Source organism: Aegilops tauschii, chromosome 6 (genome assembly GCF_002575655.3).
Source record: "Aegilops tauschii subsp. strangulata cultivar AL8/78 chromosome 6, Aet v6.0, whole genome shotgun sequence".
Lineage (NCBI taxonomy): Eukaryota > Viridiplantae > Streptophyta > Magnoliopsida > Poales > Poaceae > Aegilops > Aegilops tauschii.
This window is the reverse complement of record NC_053040.3, coordinates 434045793-434058191: the sequence shown is the minus strand read 5'-3', so window position 1 is coordinate 434058191 and position 12399 is coordinate 434045793.

The window sequence follows — 12399 nt, the reverse complement described above, 5'->3', positions numbered from 1 at the left end:
TATAGATACTTTCCACCTCCTCTGTGCCATTGTGGCGACCCCTTTGACCTATAAAAGGAGGCCTGAGGCGTACTAAGGAAGGATTCAGACTTTTTGGGTTAGGCATGCACCGCAGCAAGTTCAAGAACTCAAGAACACTCAAATATACACCAAAGCAGTACTAGGGTATTACGCATCCTCGCGGCCCGAACATGGGTAAAATCTCCTTGTACTGACCACTAGACCTGCTGTTTGCACAACTCCTCGCCCCGCCAACTTTAGAAGGGATCCTTGTGAACCCATAGGTGTTGTTTCCCCGACAATAATGATTTTTGTAGTAATTCTAATGCCTTTTCTCTCATAATTTGCAAGGTACACACCAAGAGGGAGAATTCTGGTAGCTGGAAATCTGGACCTAGAAAAGCTACATCTGGCTACCTATTCTGCACAACTCCAAACAAGCTGAAACTTCACGGAGATTTTCATGGAATATCTGAGGAATATTGGAGCAAATAACTACCAGAGGGGCCCACCAGGTGGGTACAACCCACCTGGGCGCACCAGGGAGCCCAGGCGCGCCCTGGTGGGTTGTGCTCACCCAGGCCCACCTCCGGTGCCCATCTTCTGGTATATAAGTCATTTGACCTAGAAAAAATAAGGAGAAGACTTTCGGGACAGAGCGCCGCCGTCTCGAGGCGGAACTTGGGCAAGAGCACTTTTGCCCTCCGGTGGATCGATTCCGCCGGGGGAACTTCCCTCCCGGAGGGGGAAATCATCGTCGTCATCATCACCAACAACCCTCCCATCTTGGGGAGGGCAATCTCCATCAACATCTTCAACAGCACCATCTCATCTCAAACCCTAGTTCATCTCTTGTGTTCAGTCTTGTTACCGGAACTATAGATTGGTGCTTGTGGGTGACTAGTAGTGTTGATTACATCTTGTAGTTGATTACTATATGGTTTATTTGGTGGAAGATTATATGTTCAGATCCATTATGATATTTAATACTCCTCTAATCATGAGCATGTTTATCATTTGTGAGTAGTTACTTTTGTTCTTGAGATCACGGGAGAAATCATGTTGCAAGTAATCATGTGAATTTGATATGTGTTCGATATTTTGATAGTATGTATGTTGTTATTCCCTTAGTGGTGTGATGTGAACATCGACTACATGACACTTCACCATATTTGGGCCTAAGGGGATGCATTGTGGAGTAGCAATTAGATGATGGGTTGTGAGAGTTTCAGAAACTTAAACCCCACTTTATGCGCTATTCCGTAAGGGACCGATTGGATCCAAAAGTTTAATGTTATGGTTAGGATTTATTCTTAATACTTTTCTCGTAGTTGCGGATTCCTCTAGGAGGGTTAATCATAAGTAGGAGGTTTGTTCAAGTAAGAACAGCACCTAAGCACCGGTCCACCCACATATCAAATTATCAAAGTAGCGAACACAAATTAAACCAACATGATGAAAGTGACTAGATGAAATTCCCGTGTACCCTCAAGAACGCTTTGCTTATCATAAGACACTGTTTTGGCCTGTCCTTTGCCTGAAAAGGATTGGGCTACCTTGCTGCACTTTTGTTACTACTATCGTTACTTGCTCGTTACGAATTATCTTGCTATCAAACTACGAGGCTACTTACAATTTCAGCACTTGCAGACATTACCTTACTGAAAACTACTTCTCATTTCCTTCTGCTCCTTGTTGGGTTCGACACTCTTACTTATTGAAAAGAGCTACAATTGATCCCCTATACTTGTGGGTCATCAAGGTTATTTTCTGTCGCCGCTGCCGAGGAGTGAAGCGCCTTTGGTAAGTGGAATTTGGTAAGGAAACATTTATATAGTGTGCTGAAATTTATTGTCACTTGTTACTATGGAAAACAACCCTTTGAGGGGTTTGTTCAGGGTATCTTCACGTCCTCCGGAACCACAATTAGCTACCCCTCAACCTACTGCACCTACTGAAAATATTGAATATGAAATTCCTTCGGGTATGATAGAACAACTGCTAGCTAATCCTTATGCAGGTGATCGAACAAAACATCCTGATATGCACCTGATATATGTAGAACAAATTTGTGGATTGTTTAAGCTTATAGGTTTACCCGGAGATGAAGTTATGAAAAAGGTTTTGCCTTTATCTTTGAAGGGAAAATCATTGGCATGGTATAGGTTATGCGATGATATTGGATCATGGAATTGGAATCGCTTGAAATTGGAGTTCCACCAAAAAAATTATCCTATGCATCTAGTTCATCGTGATCAAAATTATATATATAATTTTGGCCTCGTGAAGGAGAAAGTATCGCTCTAGCTTGGGGGAGGCTTAAGTCAATGTTACATTCATGCCCCAATCATGAGCTCTCAAGAGAAATTATTATCCAGAACTTTTATGCTCGGCTTTCTTGTAATGATCAAACCATGCTTGATACTTCTTGTACTAGTTCTTTTATGAAGAAGACTATTGAATTCTGGTGGGATCTTTTGGAAAGGATTAAACGCAACTCTGAAGATTGGGAACTCGACGAAGGTAAAGAGTCAGGTATTAAGCTTAAGTATGATTGTGTTAAATCTTTTATGGATACCGATGCTTTTCAAAAGTTTAGCACTAAATATGGACTTGACTCTGAGATAGTAGCCTCCTTTTGTGAATCATTTGCTACTCACGTTGACTCCCTAAAGATAAGTGGTTTTAATATCACCCACCTATTAAGGAAGAAATTAATGAATCGGTACCAGTTAAAGAAGAAACTATAATTTATAATGTTGATCCAGTTGTTCCTTCTGCTTATATTGAGAAACCACCTTTCCCTGTTAGGATAAAGGAACATGCTAAAGTTTCAACTGTGGTTAACAAAAGTTATATTAGAACACCTAAACCTAATGAACAAATTAAATTAGAACCTAGCATTGCTATGGTTAAAGATCTCTTAGAAGAAGATATGGATGGGCATGTTATTTATTTCTGTGAAGAAGCTGCTAGAATTGCCAAACCTGATAAAAGGGATAAACATAGACCTGTTGTTGGCATGCCTGTCATCTCAGTTAAAATAGGAGATCACTGTTATCATGGTTTATGTGACATAGGTGCTAGTGTGAGTGCTATACCTTACACTTTATATCAAAAATTATGAATGACATAGCACCCGCAGAGATAGAAGAAATAGATGTTACTATTAAACTTGCTAATACAGACACCATATCACCAATTGGGATTGTTAGAGATGTTGAAGTCTTGTGTGGGAAAATAAAATACCCTACTGATTTCCTTGTTCTTGGTTCCCCACAAGATGACTTTTGTCCCATTATCTTTGGTAGACCTTTCTTGAACACCGTTAATGCTAAGATAGATTGTAAGAAACAAACTGTTGGTGTTAGCTTTGGTGATAAGTCTCATGAGTTTAATTTTCCCAAGTTTAGTAGAAATCTTCATGAAAAAGAATTGCCTACTAAAGATGAATTAATTGGTCTTGCTTCTATTGTTGTGCCACCTACTGATCCTTTAGAACAATATTTGCTAGACCATGAAAATGATTTACATATACATGAAAGAAATGAAATAGATAAGATTTTCTTTGAACAGCGTCCTCTGCTTAAACACAATTTGCATATTGAAACTCTAGGAGGTCCTCCTCCACCTAAAGGTGATCCTGTGTTTGAATTAAAACAATTGCCAGACACTTTGAAATATGCTTATCTTGATGAAAACAAGATATGTCCTATTATTAGTGCTAACCTTTCAGAACATGAAGAAGAAAGATTATTGAAAGTTCTAACGAAGCACCGAGCTTCTATTGGATATACTCTTGATGATTTAAAGGGCATTAGTCCCACTCTATGTCAGCACAAAATTAATATGGAACTTGATGCTAAACCCGTTGTTGATCACCAACGTCGGTTAAATCCGAAAATGAAAGAAGTGGTAAGAACGGAAATATTAAAACTTCTGGAAGCATGTATAATCTATCCCATAGCTGATAGTAGATGGGTAAGTCATGTTCATTGTGTCCCTAAGAAAGGAGGTATAACTGTTGTTCCTAATGATAAGAATGAACTTATTCCACAAAGAATTGTTACAAGCTATAGAATGGTAATTGATTTTAGAAAATTAAACAAAGCAACTAGAAAAGATCATTACCCTTTGCCTTTCATTGATCAAATGCTTGAAAGATTATCTAAGCACACACATTTTTGCTTCCTTGATGGATATTCTGGCTTTTCACAAATACATGTTTCCCAACCTGATCAAGAAAAGACCACTTTTACTTGTTCCTTTGGAACTTATGCTTATAGACGTATGCCTTTTGGTTTATGTAATGCACCTGCGACCTTTCAAAGATGTATGACTGCTATATTCTCTGACTTTTATGAAAAGATTGTTGAGGTTTTCATGGACGACTTCTCTGTTTATGGGAAGTCATTTGATGATTGTTTAAGCAATCTTGATCGAGTTTTGCAGAGATGTGAACAAATGAACCTTGTCTTGAATTGGGAGAAGTGCCACTTTATGGTTAATGAAGGCATTGTCTTGGGTCATAAGATTTCTGAGAAGGGTATTGAAGTGGACAAAGCTAAGGTCGATGCAATTGAGAAAATGCCATGTCCTAAGGACATCAAAGGTATTCGTAGTTTCCTTGGTCAAGCTGGTTTCCATAGGAGATTTATTAAAGACTTTTCTAAAATTTCTAGGCCTCTCACAAATCTTTTGCAAAAGGATATTCCTTTTGTTTTCGATGATGATTGTTTAGAAGCTTTTGAAACACTCAAGAAAGCCTTAATTTCTGCACCTATTGTTCAACCACCTGATTGGAACTTGCCTTTTGAAATTATGTGTGATGCTAGTGATTATGCTGTTGGTGTTGTTCTAGGAAAATAGTTGATAAGAAACTGAATGTTATTCATTATGCTAGTAAAACTCTAGACATTGCTCAACGAAATTATGCTACTACTGAAAAGGATTTTCTAGAAGTGGTGTTTTCTTGTGGTAAATTTAGATCTTACATTGTTGATTCTAAATTATTGTCCACACCGACCATGCTGCTATTAAATACCATATGGAAAAGAAAGATGCTAAACCTAGACTTATTCGATGGGTTCTCTTGTTGCAAGAATTTGATCTACATATCATTGATAGAAAAGGAGCTGAGAACCCGTAGCAGATAACTTGTCTAGGCTTGAAAATGTGCTTGATGACCCACTACCTATTGATGATAGTTTTCCTGATGAGCGGTTAGCTGCAATAAATGTTGCTAATAGTACTCCTTGGTATGCTGACTATGCTAATTACATTGTTGCTAAATATTTACCACCTAGCTTTACATACCAACAAAAGAAAAAATTCTTCTATGATTTAAGACACTACTTTTGGGATGACCCACATATTTATAAAGAAGGAGTAGATGGTATTATTAGACGTTGTGTACCTGAGCATGAACAGGGACAAATCCTACGGAAATGTCACTCCGAAGCTTATGGAGGACATCATGCTGGAGATAGAATTGCTCATAAGGTATTGCAGTTTGGATTTTATTGGCCTACTCTCTTCAAGGATGCCCGTAAGTACGTCTCATCTTGTGATGAATGTCAAAGAATAGGTAATATCGGTAAGCATCAAGAAATGCCTATGAATTATTCACTTGTGGTTGAACCATTTGATGTTTGGGGATTTGATTACATGGGACCTTTTCCTTCCTCTAATGGGTATACACATATTTTGGTTGCTGTTGATTATGTTACTACATGGGTAGAAGCTATTCCAACCAGTAGTGCTGATCACAACACCTCTATTAAAATGCTTAAGGAAGTTATTTTCCCAAGGTTTAGAGTCCCTAGATATTTAATGACTGGAGGTGGTTCACACTTTATTCATGGTGCTTTTCATAAAATGCTTGCCAAGTATGATGTTAACCATAGAATTGCATGACCCTATCATCCTTAGTCTAGTGGTCAAGTTGAACTTAGCAATAGAGAAATAAAATTAATTTTGCAAAAGACTGTTAATAGGTCCAGGAAGAATTGGTCTAAGAAATTAGATGATGCACCTTGGGCTTATAAAACAGCATATAAAAATCCTATGGGTATGTCTCCTTATAAAATGGTTTATGGAAAAGCTTGTCATTTGCCTCTTGAGTTAGAACATAAAGCATATTGGGCAATCAAAGAACTCAATTATGATTTCAAACATGCTGGAGAAAAGAGGTTATATGATTTAAGCTCATTAGATGAATGGAGAACCCAAGCTTATGAGAATGCAAACTTATTCAAAGATAAAGTTAAAAGATGGCCTGACAAAAGAATCCAAAAGTGTGAGTTTAAATTCAGAGAATATGTTCTTTTGTACAACTCTCGTTTTAGATTCTTTGCAGGAAAACTCCTCCCAAAATTGGAAGGCCCATATGTTATCGAGGAGGTTTATCGGTCTGGAGCCATCAAAATAAATAATTCCGAAGGTACTAACCCGAGGGTTGTCAATGTGCAACGAATAAAGCATTATATCTCAGGTACGCCCATTAATGTTGAAAGTAATATTATCCAAACTTTGACACCGGAAGAACACATACAAGAGTCCTTACGGAGCACTCCAGAATTGTGGAAATAAGGAGGTAGGTGATACGGTAAGTAAACGGACTCCAAAAAATCCGCAAAAATATTTTTTGTCAGTTTTGGAATATTTAAGAATTTTGGAAATAGAGAAACTTCCAGGAAGCGTCCCTTGGTGGGCACAAGACACCAGGGCGCGCCAGGTTTGCCTGGCGCGCCCAGGTGGGTTGTGCCCACCCGGGACACCTTCTGGACTCCATTTTTCTTCCGTATGCTTGTCCTCCAAGATAAAAAAATCTATATATACTTCCCAAACCTGTTAACCACCGTATCACGGAGAAATCCTGTGTTCTCTTTTCTTGCTAATTTCGGTCAGATTTATCAAGCCAGGCATCATGTCTTCTCCTCCTCCAACAACATGGAAGAAGATGCTTGGCTGATGAAGATCGAGACGAAGAGGGAGGAGCCTACGAACGCCGTCAAGGGAGACAAGGGCAAGGGAGCTACCGTAGATCCATCCCCGGTGGCAGCGCAAGCACCGCTGGCTGAGGAGGAGGAAGAAGATATCCTTAAGCCCTACCTTACTCACCTTACTCCTGCTGAGATTGTAGCTTTTCGTGTCATTGAAATAGTTCGCATACAAAATAAGTATCTTACCCACGAAAATTTTCTGCACCAAGAGCATATCATCTATCTCCAGAGTGTCATCTGTCGGTTGGAGAATTTCTTGATCCTTAAGGACAGAATTGCTTCATCACCACCACCTTCTTCTTCATCACCAAAGGAGAATTGAGTATCGGGCATGGGCATTCCCCTTGGCTTCCGCCAAGCTTGGGGGAGGTGCCCCGGTATCGTATCATCCCACTATCTTTTTGCTTTTACTTATCTTAGTTCGATCTTTTGCTTTAGATGAATAAAAGTTTAGTTTGATCCTTTCTTTTCGAGACTTTTGCTTAGTGATCTATCTTTGTAATTGTGTGCAAGTTATATAATAAAGTTAGTTTGAGTTCTTGCTTTCTTTACTTTCTTGTTGCAAATAAAGAAAAGAAATAAGAAAGAAAAAGAGAAGGAAGTAAATAAGAGAAAGGAAATAAATTAAGAAGATCATATACTAATCCTATGGTAGGTGATGGCACCACATAAGGAAAAGTGTAAGTAGAAATTTTATTAGAGATTGACAAACATAGCATTAGTCAATGATGCAACTCATGAAAGAATTAATAAGGGAAGAGAAGACTCACATATAAATACACTATCCTAGAAATCTTTTGTGATTGTGAGCCCTCATCAAAATATTATATGTCAAAATTGTTGAGGTTGGACAAGGAAGACAACTTAATGATTTATGTTTGTTTATATTCACATAGATGTCATATTGTCATAGATCCTTCAACATGTCGTGATTGCCCCTATCTTTGCTAGCCAAAATTTCTGCACCAAGTAGAGATACTACTTGTGCATCCAAAAACCCTTAAATCAAAATCTTATTTTCAAGTTTCCACCATACCTACCTAGGGATTGAGCAAGATCCCTCAAGCAAGTTGTCATCAGTGCAAAAAGGGCAATAAAAATTGCCTCTAAGTGTGCGAGATCATTTAGTGTAAGAGAAAATTGAGCTTTGCACGAACTTGTGATGGTGAAGAATAAAAGCGACAGACTGCATAATAAAGGCCGCTATCACAAGGGGCAATGCAACGTGACGTTCTCTTGCACTAAGGAGTTGAGCATACAAACAAATAAGCGCATGGCAACCTCTGCTTCCCTCTACGAAGGGCCTATCTTTTACTTTTATGTATTTACTTTTATACAAAGACTCAAAGTTTTCCTTCTGTTCCCTTTTATTTTTCTCCTTTGGCAAGCATCATGTGGTGAGGAAAGATCTAGGCACATATGTCCAGTTGAATATAGATATCATGAGTTATTATTGTTGACATCACCCTTGAGGTGAATATGTTGGGAGGCTAAATTATAAGCCCCTATCTTTCTATGTGTCCGGTTGAAACGTTTTGCTCATGTGTACGCGGTGAGTGTTAGCAATCATAGAAGACTATATGATGGTTGAGTATGTGGACTTGCCTAAAGGCTCCGACACGTGACCATTCCTGAAAAGATGATGAATTGTAGTTGCAAAGTTGACTGAGAACATAGTGTGTTGGTTTCTAATAGAGTTTTTGCTTTATACTTCGATTGTGTGCTGAACTGTTACTTATTCATGAGAAGTGTATGATAAAAGTTCTATGAAAAGTCTTATGTTTTATTTTGTTGCTGTTATAATAATCAACATGATGCTTCCATGTCCGTATTTTGTTTTTATCAACACCTCTCTCTCAAAGCATGTGGACATGTTTTTCGATTTCGGTTTTCGCTTGAGGACAAGCGAGGTCTAAGCTTTGGGGAGTTGATACGCCCATTTTGCATCATGTTTTCTTACTGTTATTTATGATGTTTTTATCCATAATAATGCTTTTTGGAGTAATTCTAATGTTGTTTCTCTCATAATTTGCAAGGCACACACCAAGAGGGAGAATTCTGGCAGCTGGAAATTTGGACCTGGAAAAGCTATGTCTGGCTACCTATTCTGCACAACTCCAAACAAGCTGAAACTTCACGGAGATTTTTTATGGAATATTTGAGGAATATTGGAGCAAATAACTACCAGGTGGGCACAACCCACCTAGGCGCGCCCTGGTGGGTTGTGCTCACCCAGGCCCACCCCCGGTGCCCATCTTCTGGTATATAGGTCATTTTGACCTAGAAAAAATAAGGAGAAGACTTTCGGGACGGAGCGCCGCCGTTTCGAGGTGGAACTTGGGCAGGAGCACTTTTGCCCTCCGGCGGAGCAATTCCGCCGGGGGAACTTCCCTCCCAGAGGAGGAAATCATCGTCATCATCATCACCGAGAACCCTCTCATCTTGGGGAGGGAAATCTCCATCAACATCTTCAACAGCACCATCTCATCTCAAACCCTAGTTCAACTCTTGTGTTCAATCTTGTTACCGGAACTATAGATTGGTGCTTGTGGGTGACTAGTAGTGTTGATTACTATATGGTTTATTTGGTGGAAGATTATATGTTCAGATCCATTATGATATTTAATACTCCTCTAATCATGAGCATGTTTATCATTTGTGAGTAGTTACTTTTGTTCTTGAGGTCACGGGAGAAATCATGTTGCAAGTAATCATGTGAATTTGATATGTGTTCGATATTTTGATAGTATGTATGTTGTTATTCCCTTAGTGGTGTCATCTGAACGTCAACTGCATGACACTTCACCATATTTGGGCCTAAGGGAATGCATTGTGGAGTAGCAATTAGATGATGGGTTGGGAGGGTGACAGAAACTTAAACCCCACTTTATGCGCTATTCCGTAAGGGACCGATTGGATCCAAAAGTTTAATGCTATGGTTAGCATTTATTCTTAATACTTTTCTCATAGTTGCGGATGCTTGCGGGAGGGTTACTCATAAGTAGGAGGTTTGTTCAAGTAAGAATAGCACCTAAGCACCGGTCCACCCACATATCAAATCATGAAAGTAACGAACACAAATTAAACCAACATGATGAAAGTGACTAGATGAAATTCCCGTGTACCCTCAAGAACGATTTGCTTATCATAGGAGACTGTTTTGGCCTGTCTTTTGCCTCAAAACGATTGGGCTACCTTGTTGCACTTTTGTTACTACTATCGTTACTTGCTCGTTACAAATTATCTTGCTATCAGACTACTACGCTACTTACAATTTCAGCACTTGCAGACATTACCTTACTGAAAACTACTTGTCATTTCCTTCCGCTCCTCGTTGGGTTCGACACTCTTACTTATCAAAAAGAGCTACAATTGAACCCGTATACTTGTGGGTCATCACTTCCATTTGTGGAGGTGTAATGGATCTCGTCGAACTTTGTTAGTAGTTCCTTCTTTATGAATGAGATGAGGCAAAGCTTTTGCCTCCGTTTCAAAACAAAAAAAATCACGTCAAGAGGAATTTCTTTTATAGAGCCGATAATGGAGTGAAGTCCATGTGTGCAACGCCACAAGCTACAGAGTAGTAGAGTACTAGCACTTTACGTACAGAGCCATATTGCACAGTTCCCAATGCCGCGCCAGGCTTTTCCGGCTCCTCGGGCTTAATTTTGAGGCACTAGTTTAAATATGCTACTAGCTGATGAGGAAGCTGCAAGCGAGGTGTGGCTAGGGCGAGCCACGAGATGATAGGAAGGAAAACCACTTCACGTGGCTGGGCTATCCAGTGCACCCAGATTGTGGTGCGACACGGGGAAAGTATCAGGTGATACCAGCCCTAGGATGCTACCATGATACCAACTCCGAAAATTCAAATTTAAACATGTCAAAAAATTCTGAAAAAATTCATGGATGCTTACAACACATATGTAGAAAACCCCTAAAAAATTCAGATCAAAATTCGAAACATACACGAAGAAACAAAAAAGATAAATCCACCCTGAATAGTGCCAAAAGAAGACAAAAGCAAAAAATGACACTATTCACATCTAAATTTGTCGTTTTTGTTTCTTCGTGTGTCCGTCGAATTTTGATCTGAATTTTTTAGGGGTTGTCTATATATGTGTTGTAAGCATCCATGATTTTTTCAAAAAAATTTGACATGTTTAAATTTGAATTTTCGGAGTTGGTATCATGGTAGCATCCTAGGGCTGGTATCACCTCATACTTTCCCACGTCCGTTCGACTTCAAAACTCAAACTACCAGTGTGCAATATTGGCTCGGAGCGAAGTTACTATTTAAAAAAAAGGCCACCGTGTGTTCCGCCGGGATCGAACCCACAAAACGAGCTATACACTCCCGCGACCACTAGTAGTACTCGTTGGAGTACAACACAACCTAGAATCGCCTTTTGTCGCTAGTACATTGTTCCTTACAAGAAACCACTAATAATGCCAAGAAACTACTACCACTTGCATACGTGGCACATTTAAGATAAGACTACCTTATCAACCATTGTACATGCCCTTACTAACCAGCCCTGCCAAGAAACGACTACTCTACAAAGTGCCGTTATAGGCACGTTTCAACCCATGTCGCCCCCTTAAGTCAACGCCTTCTATTCGACCGACAATTTAGGTGATATGACTTGTGGGACCTACATGTCAGTCTGCACAAAAATCCCCGAGTGACGTCCTACCTCCGGCCCGTCCACCTAGCCATCCTCGGCCATGGGACGCAGCTACCGCCGTCGGCAGAAGGCGAGGTCAAAACTGCCGGCGGTGCGGAGCCCATCTTGCAGCAGCCCGGATGCCAGCTCCGTCCGACGCTCGCGACCGCTTGCTAGCCAAGATAGCACACACCCTGCTGGATGCATCCAGCTGCTTGTCTGCAAGGTTTGCTAGGTAGATTGGCACGGCGGTGCGGCGGCTTGCTCGCGTGCGCCGCGCTAAGGCCAGCCATTTGTCTCGAGCGAAGGCCAGCGCGGCGGCTTGCTCGCGCGTGAGTCACGCTCGGGCCAGCCTGCCAACCCGTGCGGAGGCCAGCGCGGCGTCCGGCCCATCCAGCGGAGCGGCGGCCAACTCGCTCATCACCGGCGCCATCGATGAACACCCATCAGTACTGTTTGAAGTACTAATGTTCTGGAAAAATAATGATTTGAGGGGGAATAACAAGATAGACGGTCAGATGTGGGTCCCTCGTGTCAACGGTCAAACAAAATGTGTTGGTTTAAGCTGCCTCATCAGCACGAACGTGTGGGCCAACCCTGTCATAAACAGGTTTAAACGAGCCTAATCGGCACTAGGTAGTAGTTTTTGGCGTGGATTAAGAAATTTTGGGTATGTTTTTGCTATTTTTTGTACAATAGTTTCTTCCTAGGGCTTGTTGAAAGTGGTA